General features: G+C 38.1%; 2 long non-coding RNA genes across 3 annotated transcripts in view; one reads left to right on the top strand and one right to left on the bottom strand.

Moving 5' to 3' along the window:
• The window catches only part of LOC110469642 (uncharacterized), a 218447-nt gene that overhangs the window by 15214 nt on the left and 186884 nt on the right, over positions 1–16349 (bottom strand). The window contains exon 8 of the long non-coding RNA XR_014956533.1: positions 1–6621. This exon is cut by the window's left edge and continues 15214 nt beyond it. This is a non-coding gene — a long non-coding RNA (uncharacterized LOC110469642). The remainder of the gene's footprint in view (positions 6622–16349) is intronic.
• LOC146766896 (uncharacterized) overlaps positions 6618–16349 on the top strand; it is a 10872-nt gene continuing 1140 nt past the window's right edge. Inside the window, exon 1 of one of the 2 annotated variants that reach the window (XR_014956535.1) lies at positions 6618–16236. This is a non-coding gene — a long non-coding RNA (uncharacterized LOC146766896). The other variant, XR_014956534.1, reaches the window with a different exon arrangement.

The raw sequence follows: 16349 nt of genomic DNA, 5'->3' as shown, positions 1-16349 counted from the left end.
ATGCTTACATGAAAATATGCCAGACCACACTAACCCCAATGATACTGCTTGGTACCTCAGGAAACCCCCAGCCAACAGGATTGGGTTACATTCTCTGTCTGCTGTTTCTCCAGGTGAAGTAGGGGAGCTAGAAATGTACAGTCTAGAGAGTCTCTTAAGTGAGTGGAACATTTATACTGTGTTTTCCAGAAGGTGCCTCATGTGCAGCCAGTCTCAGCATGTTCTGGGGCTTAGGAAGTTTGTCCAGCACTGGCCGTGCTCTAACAGTGCTGCCCTTCCGCAGCTCCTCAGGGGAGCAGAGGCAGCCAGCTTGTCTCAGGGCAGTCTGGTCCAGCATCACCTCAGGCATGAGGCTCAGAGCTGAAAGGCCAGAAACAGCTCTGCCTCTTCAAAGTGCCCGTCTCTTTCAGAGTCATGTCAAGCACAGCCTTACAGGACACAGGGGTCTGTGATTTTAAAATGGGCATACATTCTTATGCATATCCCACTCCATAAAATATTTGGATATTTTTATTTGTGTTTAAAAGCCCTCAGGCATCTTCCTTGATAGGTCTGTATGTACACTGCAATTTTGCACGCATACATTAAGCGCTAAATGAAAACAAAAGCCATTTAACGTTAATTACTCTAGAAAGTCACCATATTGTGATCACACACAGCACCACTATTGCTGCCCAGCTAGATATCCCACTTTCGTGCAAACAACAGAACCAAATTGAATTACATAAAAAGAAGCTAGATACTGACTCCCAGCAGTATGTTTTGACAAAACACTTTGTCTACTTAAATGATTTCAGAAGCTGTAGTCAAAAGCCTTGACTGCAAATAATGGGTTCATAAAACCTATCTTTAAAATTTTACCTGACAGTAATGCTGTGCAAATACCTGCACTTCTAGTTCACCTTCTCCACTTGTTTACATCAGGATTTTAATAGAGTGGCTGTCACAGAACAACAGCTAAAGGCCACTGTTTGATAAGTTACTGTAAAAATAGACTGCTTAAAATGAGAATTTCCTCCTAAATTCAGTCATCACAAAAAGGTGGTGGGTAGGAAAACATTGAAGAGAGACAGTTTCTAGGAGGACTGCAATAAAGTCTTTTCAAGTTCAGTGACATTCTAACCTGCAATGACTTTGCAAGAAACTACATTTCCCACCTGTCTTCAGTTTTACTGAGAAATGACAAAAATAAAAGGAGAAGAGGAAAAGACAGGAGAGGTAGATAGATAGATAGATAGATAGATAGATAGATAGATAGATAGATAGATAGATTTTTGGATTAGCTCAGCTCACTTAGCATCCATACATAATATTTGAAGAATATATTGACTAGATCACCACCTGAACAAAGGAATTAAACAATGTTTACCTGAATGTCTAAATTTTTACCTGAAGAGCAAAGAATTAACCAAAGATCTTCTGTCAGACAGTGCCCTACCATTCTGCTGCTGACTTTCCCCATGCTGAATGTCTCTGCATCAGCATTAGGGTTAGGGGTTAGGGTTAGGGTTATGCATTTTTAGCTTGAAAATGTCACTTTATGACACTGCAAAGACTTTAAATATTTATTTACACCCAAACCAATAATAGCTTCATAGCTCGGTGTTTTTTCCTCCCCTACTTATGTTTTCTGTGAACGCATGCAGCTGCTGCATGGGATTGGACCCACATCCAGGGCTTTGGGTAGTACTGAACTTGAAATGCAAAAAGCACAGAACTGGTTTGAGAAACCCCTCAACCCCACTGTGCATTGGGGTCCTTAAGGCTAGGAGTCCCTTCTGTCCTCTTGTCTCCACAGGCTGCAGAATGCCCCTGTCAAGGAGACAGACACCTGTGTTCACTTTCCTCTCTTTACCTTATCAATATACCTAATGTTAACAGCACAAAATAGCTCCACTTTTTTCTTACATTCTAAGAGATGCTGAAGATATGCATTGGATATTGTGCTTAGATCATTCCCTCAAATTCCTTTCTGGACAATCCTAAAATGCCTATAAATTGTCAGCACAGTTATTATTAAAGAATTTTTGACTTCCAGCAATGACTTCCAGCAAAGACAATAAAATACTGTGGTGTTAAGAGAACACTCAATGTTTGCTGTAGAAAGAACTATTTCTGGTTAGGACCCTACAAGAACATATTGCTGCCTTTTAGTTTTCTCTTGTCTTGCTTCGTTCAATTCCCTGTCACACGTTTTTTTGTCTTTTATTATTATAATTATTACTTTTTTTCACAGTAAAAACACAGTGAAAAAGTCTGGATTATTTTTGAGACACTCGCTTTTCTGCCCACTATTTTAAGGTTCCAGAGTATAAAAGTGTAACTTTTGCTCATTTGCTGAATGCAAGCCATCTTTATAGGAAAGGGGATCTTAGGTATAGATCTGATTTTTCTTTTTTTCCTTTTTTTTTTTTTTTTTCCTCCTAAAAGTGCTTTTTAAAAAATAAGGATGTTTAAGTCTATTCATACTCAAAGATTCTGAGAAATTGACTCATTTTATATGCTATGGGAAGGAATTTAAGGGTATGTCCCCAAAACCTGTGCTCTGACCACTGCTGCTTCTTATGGTAAGTTGTTTTTAAACCAACAGTACCTGAGAGATGTGTAAGGAAAATTAAGATTGCATATTGATGGAAAAAATGTAAAATACTTTAAAATATAGGAGATAGGGTGATGGAGAGTGACCCCAGTCACCTATTATTTGTGTAATTTTAATTACTCTCTCTTTAATTTAAGCAGCTGACACACACTTTCAGTGGTGTTCAGAAAGTTAATAGGGCAGCTGAGTAAGGATTTTAAGGTCATATTCTTGTCCTTTGGTGCTTATTTTATTTATTAGCTGCTGCATTAATATTCTTACAATTACAGAAATGATTGTTTATGTATATAATGCATCTTACAATAGTATACAATTATGAATATTGTAATATCTATCTTTTAATGTATCTTCTCTTCCTTGATTCTTTAGCACTAGACTCACAAAATACACCAGCATTTAGATCAAGCTGCTTCTTTCCTTAAATTATTTCTTAATTATGGTATGTAGTCATCAGTTTGCTGACAACAATTTTCCTGGATGTCACTCTTTCTCTGATTCCACCCCTCCTGTCTGAAATTAAAATATTGACATAAATAATTTTGCATGAGCAGTGGAAAATTCAAAGAGGCATTTAAAGCAGAGGAGCTTCTACATTTATTGCTTTTATATACATGCATTTGTCTGTGTTTTCCAGGTACATAAATGGTAATTTAAGCATAACTAGTGTGCTGTCTCATCCATGCCTTGCGTGTAGATGAATGATGACACTTACCTGCAGTTTATTTTTTTAAAATTAAAAATCCCCATGATTTACATTACAAAACTAGAGGGAATCTGATGGTTCTGGGCTTTTTTATCTTTATTGGTGAAAGAAATGGGGATTATTAGACTACCAGTGTACTTAGAGTGGACTGCTCATTTCTATAAGTCTTCATCCACTTGTCTGCTCCCTTCTTTACACAGCTCTGTTCCTCTTGATCAGTGAGAAAACAGAGGCAAAAAAAAAGGATCATGGAAGTGTCTGGGGACCTAGCTGCAAGTCACAGCATTGGTGTTTAAAAATTAAAGGTAGGCAAGGAATGCATCCTCCAAGGACTTGGTTGTCGAGCTGGAGATGGTGATGTTCCAAACTCAGGAAGAAATGATGGTGATGTGCAGTTCTGGGGCAGCTCTGCTGAGCCTCTTGCAGACGGGACAGGGGATGCTGCCAAGTTGCTGCCCAAGTAATTTTTCTTATGGAGACATCTCTGGACATTTCTGCCCCTCCAGACAGGTCCTGCTCACCCTCTACTTGGCCAGGCATGCAACCTGCAAAGGGGAACCCCCTGCTCCCAGCCCGCAGCAGAGATGTTCTCCATACAACACCAGGCCTCTCGCCCCTGAGCCTGGTGATCCCAATATAAGGCACACTAGTGAAATTGGTCAGAAAAATTAAAACTGGAATCATGACTGTTAAAGTATGTCTTGTAATTCATTGTGTGCTTTCATGGGTACTGGGGTTTTTCTACTGAATAAGCACAAATCATTGTATTTCTATTCAAGAGGTTATCTTATGATAGACCTTGCAAAACCTTGTAGGTTTTATAAATAACAGCGTGTATGTGATGTAGTGACGCACACCAGTAAGTATTCTCTGTTTTAAATTCATTACAATGAATCGATCTCATAATGTTAACAAATCTTTTCACATATCCTCCTGAAATGTCTATTTGACTTAAACAGCAAGGTTTAGACACTGAGCAATGGCTAATGAGATCATGGTCACCATTAGGATCTGAAGAGTTATTGAGATATGAGGGGGAGTATGTTTTCCTGTTGTCAATAAATGTTGTAAATCCTAAATCAGACAACACTGCAGTAATATCAAGACACAGAAATCTAAAGGTGGCATAAAAATTCAAGAGCAGGAAGGGGACAAGCAACTAAGAGTCAGAACTGTTTAGTACTGAACAGAATGTGCATGTGTGGTCAAGGCAAATTTCAAATATGATGTATTGTCATCCTTCTATATTTACTTGCACAACTGAGTGAAAATTCAGTCTTCAGTCCATAATACAGATAGGCCTGGAAATACTCATCATTTTAATTCCAACATGCTAATACTCCCTGTGTAAATATAGATTTCTCAATTAAATTGAAGTAATTTGATCAAAGAACAAGTCTCACAGGTGAAAGCAAAGGTTTCAGTAACAACAATATTCAATGTTGGAGAAGTCTTTTCCACTGAAGGGTGCCTGGCTGAGGCTTAGAGCTGTGCATGACTTTTGACTCAGAAGCACTCCAAAATGTACATGTTTCAGTAGGAAAGCCATGAAACAGGCCACAACTTGGCTATGCTATTGAGAGTGCACCTCTATAACCCATAGAGTTAAATTCCTGAGGCCCTCTTGGAGCTAGCACAGTGATATGAAGCTCTGATGTTTTTTCTAGGATCTCCTTTGATGAAGCTTGTGCCAATTTCTTTCTAAGAAATTTCCAGACCCACAGACTATTTTAAGGGATAGGACAAAATATGAGTCTCCAGTCAAAGAATAGGAATCATAAGTGAGTGAAAGGACTACATGTTAATACAACCTATTTAGCCTTATTTACTTACAGTATTTTATATTTTTAACTACTGGATATTTGTAAAAAGTCACCATCTCTATTGGCATTTGACAAAGGACATAGTTAAATGGACCTGGCATTTTCTTATTCATGTTGTTGAGCTACTTGAATTAAGGTTCAGTCATCATATGATACCATGCATTTTCTGGATTAAAAAAAGACCTAATTCCCATGTAGACAAAAAGATCTCATATTTCTTCCTGAGAATTTTGACTTCATTCGTTTTTATAATTAGAAAAATATTTTTGCTAACTCCTAAGTGATGACCTCAATTTTAGTGCTTTGTTTCACACAGGTATGTGCCTTGCTTGCACATATGTTTATATATGCACTTCCTGGAATACATGAAAATTTTATTTCAATTACATTTTTCTCTGAATTGTACCACATAATTTACTTACTTTCTTTAGTTTGTTCATTTTTAGGCCGTAAATATTATTAACCCACAGAGATTTGTTTCTGCTTCCTTTAGTTAATTAAACACACCATTGGATTTATCTTGTGCTACCACCAGGAGGGCACAAAAAGGGAAATACTATATCACTAGATGATTCATTCATTAGCATAAAATAATCAGGGCTTTTGAATGTCTGCACTTCAATGTCTCAGGTTTGGTTTTTTGTGATTGCATCTAGGAAGAAGCAGCATCAGTAAAGGGATAAAGGAGAGAACAGAGAAAGAAATACAGAGATAAAGAAAGAGGGGAAGGAGGGAAGGAGGGAAGGAGGGAAGGAGGGAAGGAGGGAAGGAGGGAAGGAGGGAAGGAAGGAAGGAGGGAAGGAGGGAAGGAAGGAAGGAAGGAAGGAAGGAAGGAAGGAAGGAAGGAAGGAAGGAAGGAAGGAAGGAAGGAAGGAAGGAAGGAAGGAAGGAAGGAAGGAAGGAAGGAAGGAAGGAAGGAAGGAAGGAAGGAAGGAAGGAAGGAAGGAAGGAAGGAAGGAAGGACAGCTGTTAAAATTAGCAGGTTTGCTCAAAAAAAAAGAAACATGGAATTTGACAAAAAAGAGAAGTCCACAAGCTTGCCTGGAGGCAGATCTAACTGGCACCTAGAACATTACAAAGGAGTAATCTAAATTCCTTACTCTGCTACAAACAGAGATTGAATAATTACAAACCCATTCTTTCTATAAAATTATTTCTTCCTTTGGGGGACAAAAATCCTAGACTATCATATGGTGGTCCTGACAAATATTTCTACTGATTCTACCTAATGTTTATCAATGCAAACTAATGTTCTTTTTCCAAAAAAAGAACAATGCCCTAGGATAACATACATAAATATATAATGACACATGCAGATATTTAATGCATCTTGCACATGCTTGGAAAGACCTTGTCACAGGAATGTCAGAGAACACAGTTTTCTTCAGAGGCTGCTCACTGTCCCCCCTACTCCCCTGGGATCACAGTCTGATTTGCCTTCATCCTGGGACGTAAGTCTGCTGTTTGCTCAGACTTGGTGGAAGACTTTGGATCACCTGTAGAGAGAGCACATGCCTAGGCATTACCTTGGGCCTCCTTCAAAACCCTTCTCCCTAGGTATTTCTCCACCCTTTCTCTCAGTTTTTCATGATTGTATGAAAAAATAATAGGACTCTGATCCATATTGCCTTTTCTCCCTAATTGCATCAGAATGGAGGAAGGTGAAGCAATGATATAAGAGTGGAGGCTGAGGCTCCCTACCCAAACTAGGAAAATCCACTTACAGAGAGGACCCCTCTGTGTACAGACATAGTTGGTGTGACCTATTTCTGGGACCTTTTTTCCCATTTTTGGGAGAAACGCTATTAATTCATTCTTTCTTTCTGAGGAATAAAATAAGAACCCAGACACATTGATTATTAATCATTCATCTGGGGACTCTCCTCCCTGTTGACCAATGACATAATCTTCAGTGAACAATATGTATACTGCAATTGACATTTGCACAAAAAAAATCAGGTTATATTGTATGTATCTGCACTAATAAAAATAGTCATCTTTCAAATCCTCCTTTTCAAAGTCTCACTGAACAGACTTCAATATCTATGTAGTATTTATTCTGACCTTCACCTCTCTGATCTTCCTGCACTGAGGAACTGTACAGCAATACAATAAAATAGAAGCATACTTTATTAAAATGCACATTTAGACTGCAGTCTTCAGAAGCTCTAAAGTTAGGTGTTCAGGAACCATTGCATCCATTTGGAGGTTCAGCCTCTTTAAGCTTCACAGGAATGCCAAGTATAAATGTCACTCTGAAAGTCTGCTGCATAATTATCTTCCAAACAGCAACACTGATGTGTTGTGTGATTGCAGTAACTCAACAATTCATCCCAAACTGAGTCTACACTTCTGCTTGTTTAAGATCCCTATTTTTGATCTCATAGGTGATGTAATTCTGTTGTGGTGTCAGAGTCATAGACAAAGATCAGTCACTCCTACTTGCAGATGAGTCACTCTTTCAGCATGTCCTACTTCCAGATTTTTTTTTTTTTTTTGCTTTATTTTGCTTTGGTTTGAGGGAGAATGAGGATGTATAATAGTTTCTACTTCAATTGCATAAGCTCTAGTTTTCAGTCATAAAAGATATCCAGATGCATATGAACATTTGAACAATTAGGAGACAGATATGTTCACTGTTGTTAGATTAGCTTATTCAGAGATTCTGTTTTGGTTTTAGCAATTGTAATGAAAAACATCCAGGCTTAGAGCAAGCAATTAGCTCATGGAAATTCAGGCTTTTGTGAAATTAGCTGCTAGATATAAATCTCAGTATTCATGTTAAAATTATAATGCTTAATTTGTGTTCAGGTGTGCTAAATAAAGCAAGGATCTTTGAGGCTGATGGAGTAATCATGGAGAAAGCAACATGAGCCATGGCAAGATGAAGGGCACTGGGAAATAGAACACTTCTGATACTGGAAGGACTCTGTGCCATTAGTGTGTGTATTTTTGTAAGTGTGGTAACTGCAGGAATCACAATAGACAGTGCTGAGTTTTGTTTTTAAAATAGCATCTTTAAAATAATGTTGTTGCAGAAATGAACTCTATTTTAAAGGTATTCTCTTGGATGATGAATCATCAAGTGCTGTCACTTTAACCAGTGACTCCGTGCAGAAACAAATGTTGAAATGTATGAGAAAATATTAGTCCTAATGATTTTTCTTGGAAAATATTGCTCATATAGTAATTTTAATTAAGGAATAATTTAGAACTTTTATATTTGTATTCCCAATGTCAAACTCTTTTGTTCTCACACTTACACCTCTGTTATTAATGTTAGCCATGGTTTGCAAAAGAGGAAAAGCTAGTTATCAATGAATAATTCAGACTCCATAACTGTCAGACCTCATTATTTTAAATAAGGCCTGGTAGTTTCAGTTGTAACTGGCTAATTGCATCATTTAAACTTAAACTGTTAGAATATTTCATATAATTAACAATTTTTAAAACTTTTAATACATTCAAAACTACTGTAGTACATAGGGCAATTTCCTTTAAATCAGGCTGAAAGAACAAAGAGACATTTGAGTTGTGATACAAGTCCTCAAGTTGTTAAAATAAAAAGAAGAAAAACTGTGGTGAAATTGATGCATCCAGTAGTTAAAACCCTATCATTAGAATGAAATAATGTAAGATACTTTAAGAAGGGGAAGTTGAAAGAATTAAAACATCTGAAACTAATTAAAGTTTAAAAATTTAAACACCTGAAACTTATGAACGAAGTTGTAACCTGATACCTGATGGAGTTCTTGGTGGCGAGATTGTTCCAGCACTGTCAGTGAAAATGTTTCCCTTTGTGTGGCCATATTCTCTCTCTGACAGTAAACATGCAATTCCCAAAGCTGCTACAAATAGATGCCATGATCAACTTCTAAAAAACTGAACCAATGTTTTTCCAAAAGGATACAGGGAGTTATTTTAATTTGTTAATAATTTTAATTTGTTACTAGAAATTTGTAACAATATTTTACTTTTGAATCAATATTTACCCTTAATAATATAGATTTGATAAATTGGGATGGAAATACACTTTACATACACATTTCTTCAGAGTGTATGTCAAGAAGAAAGAGTCAAGGACTGTTTATAAATTAAACTAATCTTAAAATGTTATTTTATTTTTCTCCTTTAGCCTCATTCTCAGATTACATCTGGCAGATTTTTATATGTATCCAGCAACTGTAAAGCGAGGGAGGTTAATATATACTTTAAATAGACCTATTGAAGAAGACAATACAACTCAGGCTTTTCCTGAAAAGTACTTGCATGTAGTACATTAAGACTTGCAGAGCAAAGATTATCCCCATTTTTCAGATGAGATGCTCAAGTTCAAAGTAAGGTATATATAATTTCCTCAGTCTCTACCTTCCCTTCTCCTTACATCTGAAACAAGGTGAGTTTATTTGGGGTTCAGAGTCTGGCTTACAGCTTTAATGGGAGGCTGTAAGAGAAAACATGGTAGACTACCTGAGTACTGTAAAAAAGACAAAAAGCTGTATCTGCTGTCTCTGGAATCACTCCAGCATATTATTTCTTTCTTTATCTAATGAAAAAAAATTAAAAAACACTACAACTTTCTGCTCTCACATTGAAACTATAAATTTCAGCCCACATAGCCATTAAGAACATCATTAAGGCTGTGGAAGTCACACAGCAAGGGCTTGGATCTTATCCGATATGTAGCAGCCTTGCATTGCTGGATATCTTGTAAAAGCCACCCCTACATTTCTGCATCATACTGGAGGTCATTACAGAATACATACAGAAACTGTGTGTGTTCTTGTGCCTGAGAGCAGAATTGGTGCACCACACAGATTAGTTTCCTAGGTTTTCCATATGCCGAAATGGAGCCATTTCTATTTGTGCAAAAACCACATCTAGCAATAATTGGTCCCCACAGAGATACAGACTATCATATTTTCACATTCTTCTGAGATCTTAAAGTTGAGGTTTCTTGGGAGATGCATCTCTTAAGAAGGCAGGCAGCATCAGGTTGCATGTTGCAAATCTTTGCTTAAGGCAGATTTAAGGACTAAAACCATTTTTTTCCCCACCCTCAATTCTAAACTACCTCCTCATGGGAGATATTCTCCCCCTGCACAGGAGTCAGTATGAGGTTTCTGAAGGCAAGTCAATTAGAATTGAAATTTTCCATGTTATCTCTATTTAGATAGGAAACATAAGCAAGCTACCAAAATTACAAGCTTGGAATGCCTTATTTTGACAGTTATATTTTTGGGGGGTATTCACAAAGACAATGGTTATCCCTTCTCAGAATGTAACAAGTGATGTGACATAAAATGCTAAATGATTCCTGCACTCAATACTTTGAGTACTAAAAAGAAGCCATGCAATATCTGCTATGGACAGGTAATATAACTTAAAGGAGGTAGGAGAGACCAAAGAGGATGCATTACACAAAATCTGGATGTATAAAGTTGGTTATAAACTTTGTCATATCCTATGGATACTTCAACACCATCAGCTCCAAAGCCCAAAGTTGCCCATGGCAAGACAGCACTTTCTGCCACTGGTGGTTAAGGCTGGCACTTTATCTGTCAGGTTTGAAGTTGGCATTCTGGGGTGGAGGTGCCCCAACAGGGGCACAGCTTTGGCACTCAGTGCCTGCAAACCCCTTTCATTTCTGTTTTTTTTATCACCTTAGCCCCAGAGTAAGTGCTTGGAGACAACAGAGTTGTAGAAGCAATGAACTGGTAAATAATGGAGCTCAGATGATGTATATTTTGGATCATATATATTTTGTATTATGGTATGCCATTACATAGAATAATATTCACAACTCTATAAAGGCAAGACAAAATAATATAACAATATTCAAGCAAATCAAATTTGTAAAGTTAATAAGATGATTAAAATCATAATAATTTTGAAAGTTATGATGTTACAATGATATTACTATTTTAAATATATACTGACACCCCTCCACAGTCTTAGTGTATTTTTCCCTGTATAATTTCATATCACTGGGATACAGTAAAAAAAAATTAGTAAAACAAGTTGCATTTCAGAGGAAGAAAATATTTGCTCATCTTGTCTTGCACTGTCTGGAGACTTCTGCAATTGTTTACTTGTTCACTTTCTGTAAGCTGTTGTCAGCTCAGCTGTCTGAACTACAGCTTCATTTTTAAATATTTTCACTGAAAAAATACCGTCTAAGTCTCTGAATGTTTTATGTCTACAGCCACATCAGATATCATGAAAAAAAAAGGAGGCTTATGTCTTAAAATTACTCAGTGTTGGCTTCACCCTTGTCAAGGGCTGGCTCCCCATACGGAAGCTGACAGATTTAGGGTACACTAGATATGTTTCATCAGTGAGAGGAATCAAGTTCTGTATGTGTACAGAGCATGGTCTTAAAGTCAGTGATTTCACTGATAAAAAACAAAAGACACCTTTTTCCTTCGGAGCTGTAGACACCTGACTGAAAACCAGGGTAACCAGACACGCCGTAAGCAGGAGGTGCAAAGACAACAGGTAGAGTGTTCCTACTGAGCACATCCATTCTGAAGGGTCATTCAAATGCCTCTCCACAAAAAAAGCCTGAATGTAAATAATGTCAACTATCTATGAAAGCAGGTGATTTAGGTCACTGAGCAGTGTACCTTGGTTAAATTATATTATTCTTTCAAATACTTCATGTACATCTGAGCTACTCACTTTGCTTGTCTATAAAATCTTCTCTAAGGAGAACTATCCACTGCTTTAGAAGGGAAAGCAAACAAATGGAGGCATGAGTGCCATTGAATATCGGAACAAAATGTCAGGTAAGGAAAACCACACATGATCCAGCCAAAGGAGAGCTGAAACTAACTGTAAGTAGTGAAAACTGTGAAGGAGTGGGGCAAGATTTTATTATTGGCATAAAAATATTACCAAACATCTCATCATTCTTAGATCCATTCTTATTGTAGGAAAAGAAAGACTGAGGGGATGATGGTGCTGCAAGAAGAAAAACCTAATTTTTAAATTCTGGAAATTCAGTTAAATTTCAAGCTCATGTTTCACTTTTTGGATGGAAATCAGGAAAAAGTTTTGCTCAAGTATCTTGAAAATCCCATGTCCTTTCTCCACAGTGACTGGCAGTTAGACCTGCACTACTGGGCCAAGGAAGCTTCTGAAATTTTGACTTTTGCCAGCCTTTGAAGGAGAGAGGAATGTGGAACAAGCAATCTCCTCCTCCTCTGTTTTGAATTTGACAATCAGATCCAGTTGCAGACTGGATCCTCAGGGCCTGTGATCTTAGTTCTTTTAGGGGGTCTGCACAGGAAACAGGTCCCCAGAACCACACTGACCCACTAGTTGACAGAATCTTGCACAGCACCCCAAGTTTGCTGTGGAGGAAGGCTTCCCTCATTAGAGACAGCTACTTGGGATGTCAAGGTAGGGCAGCAGCTAACATTCAGTGTGGCATCTGTTGTGCAATGTGGCTGCTTATGAGCTTAGAAATCCTGTAATCAAATGTATTTCAGTATGGCAAGATGCTGTTCCTTTTTTTCTGTTTCAGTGCAAATTAGAGAGAACTCAGCTGTGGCTAAATACTTACTGCTTTTTACTGTGTTTTCAACACAATCCTTTTATGTGTATGTACATCTCCCCTGCAAACATTCCTACACACTCAACAACAGATGCATTGAGGATAGTTCTGCCAATTGCAAAGCTACTCAGAGTGCTGTAGTTGAACTCTGAGTATAGAGCAGCCAGCTGTAGTAGATGACAACATTTTTTGACACAGCTGGCATCTCTGCTGGTCACAGCTGGCATCTCTGTTCTTGATCCACTGGGTCACCTGAATCCTGTAAGAACACTCATCATGGAAATAGTCTGAAACAGATAAACAGTCTGAGCTTCCTGCAGAATATATTTTTGACCCAATCTGCAATGTTAAGAAAGGGCTCTGATAGCTGCATATATTCTCTTCACTCCTAAGTAATAGGGGTGCACTGCTTACTTGTCCTAGTCCTTGTGGTCACAGTGAGATTGTCACTGTTTTATTAGTTACTTTTGCACTTTCTGATGTTCCTGTAAAACAACATTCTGAACATTCTGTTTCAGGAGATGTGCCTGTCAAGGAAGCAGGGAGAAGGTGGATGACATGATGAGTGGCTTCCAACACTTTGTTTATGTCTCCACGGGGTAGAAGCATTTTGTTAACTCTGCACTCTCAATGTGGATCAGTCACTGCTGCCAACATAAATAATTTCAAATATTTCACTGAGAATTGCTGCAAAGCTACGGGAGATTTTCTGCCTATATGACTGAGATTGTGTCTTCTTTGATTTCAACTTGATTTAATTTTGTAGAAGGAGAGGCATATACAGGATGAGTGTTAGTGCAGCCCTGCAACTTGCATTATTGATACTTCCAAAGTGTCCAGTTCAAATGGGGGCAGAATGTTAACAGAACTGAGAGTATCAGTCTAGTGGCTGAAGGACAAAAATAAGCTGCCTTTTTGATCTTTGCTGGTCAACAAAAGCATGCTTTGCTAGCTCCAGAAGTCTTTCATGTGAGAGAAAATGGACAGAGATGAAAACTCATGTCTGATCTAACACTTTGGCAAGCTTTATTTTCTTACACCCACAGGAGAAGATTTCTAGCTTTTCAAAAAAATGGACAGAAGTAAATCAGAAGTCCCTTTCTGCAATGTAGAAAGTCACTGTTAAAGTTTATTCTGTGTCTAAAACATGCTCTGTATACAGAATTATAAATTTTAAAACCCTACCCTCAACTGAAATTAGATTGGTCAGAAAACCAGAGCCTCTGGGCATAAATCACATCCTCAGTTCTCTAAATGGATCACAGAATAATATTTAGAAAAATATTTACTATACTTGTAATCACTTTTCTGGCATATTTTTTTTATGAGGCTCGAAGCCTGATAAGTTTCTCTAACAATTGACTTGGAATACACATACCTGAAACTCAGCAAGTAATTCAAAATAATTTTTCAGATAAATTAATTTTCTTCTTTATTTTCTGCATGTAGAAAACCTGTGAGCAAGTAATGAGTTCCATTAATTCACTAATTGTTCGAATGTACTCCACATATTCTAAGTGATATTTTTATTACTTAGAATGGAGTGATTGGAAATAATTTGTTGAGTTATTTGCATTAAATGTCTGTCCCTGCTTCGATGAGCTTTGCTGTCATTGTGAAGATAAGAAGATGAGAAATCTCTGAGGCTTTTGTATTTTCAGACAATGGGAACAGATTAGGGACAAGGAAGAGAAAATGAAGATTAGGGGATTTTAGAAAAATAAACCTGTGTATTACTGTTGGTTTTCATGTCAGAAAAAATGGATTTTTTTTTTGATTGCCGTACATTTATTTCTGTCATGTTTAGAACCCCTGTAATGGTCTATTATTCTCTGTGGGTCACTCAGGTAAGGTAAAGACAAACCCTGCTGCCCTGGACTGTAGCAGAGTGTGAAGCACAGAGCAAGTGAGAGAGTTTCATGGGAGAGGGGATGTCCAACTCAAGCTTCTCCTCTGTGAATGTTACTGTTTTCATCCTGCTGGACATTTCTCAGAGTAAGCTGTATTTCAGATTAGTGGCCCTTGGCAGTAGGCTGGAGAAAGATGAGATTTTAGTGTGATATGGTACACAGGCATGGGGAGAAAGCAAAGAATATGTGCAAAAAATTGAAATGACAAGGTCGTGTTGATAGCTTGCTTGTGGGAGCAGCCACGGTAGTTTGTTGCATTATGATTAGAGATGGGCCCACTAGCATGAATGAGATGAGAGCTGGTTTGAACCTTCATCCACTCCTCTAACCAGACTGAACTGGAGCCCACGATGAAGTTAAAGCACATCTAGCATGGTGAGGCTAAAGTCCACATCTAGCCCATGGAGGGGCTAAAGCACATCTGGTACATTTGGTTTCTCAACATTATTTAATGAGCTTCTGCTTCTGATAATTTATCTCAGAATAGAAAACAGGAATCTAGAAAAATATTCAGGACATTAATCTAGTTTAAAATCCTTCAATCTGGAAAACCTGATTGTATAAAACCATATAAAGACAATTTCATACCATTCCCAGCCTTCCATCTGTAACAAAGAGTTCCACATCCTTGTTAATAACCATCCTGTTAACAACATGAAACAAAGTCTGCAAAGCTTTCAAAATTCAACACAGGGTCTTTTTAATTGTGAAGCCCTCAGATGAGATGCCAAGCTTCTGTCAAAGGCTGAGTGTGAGAGTAGTCTGTGTACGAGGACTTGCAGTGGGAACTGCACTGAGCTAAGCGTACAATCCTTCTGTCAGCTCTTTCTCTTCTCTTTGGCTTTATCCTGTGGGAAGTAGCTTTACATTCTGATTCAGACTACAAGGGATTCTGCGAAAGCTGAATTTCTGCACTGGCCGTGCTTATTCTGCAGCGTGTGTCACACTCCCTGCGGTGAGGGCTAAGTTCTCCCTATTTTGTGCAGCCTCTGTCTAATGCAGACAAAATTCCTCCTTCCCACAAGGATTCCAGGAGAAAGCAAAGGCAGAGAGCAAGGGCAAGTGGAGACAAGCAATGCAGTTTACCTTGGACTCCCTGTTTTGAAACACTTACCAAGCTCACTGAAGTAATAGTTGTGATTTGGCTGAATAACAAAATCCATATCCTGCCCATTTCTCAAAAGTGCAGTCAACAGTAAAGGATTCTTCTCTTCCTTTTGCCTTAATAATGTCACTGCTTAGTTCTTGGTTACAGGTATTCATGATGATACGGTGGGGCAGAAATACACAGGAGTCCAGAGTGTTTTGAAGTGGCTCTAGGAGTCACTGAAATAATGACCTATATTGGGATAGGAAACTTTTTTCCTGACCATTTTCATCCTCAGTGTGCTTTACAGACCTGAGAGCAGCATCTCTTTGAACTGTGGCAATGCAGAGCAGAAAGCAGCTTCTCCAGCTGAGGCTGCAGGGAACACTCTGCTATGTGAGGACTGGAAGGATAAGCAGAGCTTCTCACCCATATCTGGATAAAGGATTGCACGTTAACGTGCTTTCCCTTTCTTCCCCTCCCTTCCAGTCCCCTCCCAAATGGATATGGCAGTGAAAGAAGGCAACCAAAGACTCCTTTTCTCTTTTACTTGGAGGTAAATGAATCTGACCTACTACTTAATGAAATCTCCTTTTTACAGGATGAAGAGAGCAGATAGGAAAAACAGAAAAAGAAAAGAAAAAGGAGACCTTCACATGTAAATTTTCT

The sequence above is a fragment of the Lonchura striata genome, chromosome 7, assembly GCF_050655825.1.
Source record: "Lonchura striata isolate lonStrDom1 chromosome 7, ASM5065582v1, whole genome shotgun sequence".
Lineage (NCBI taxonomy): Eukaryota > Metazoa > Chordata > Aves > Passeriformes > Estrildidae > Lonchura > Lonchura striata.
This window is presented reverse-complemented; position numbering and strand designations above follow the sequence as displayed.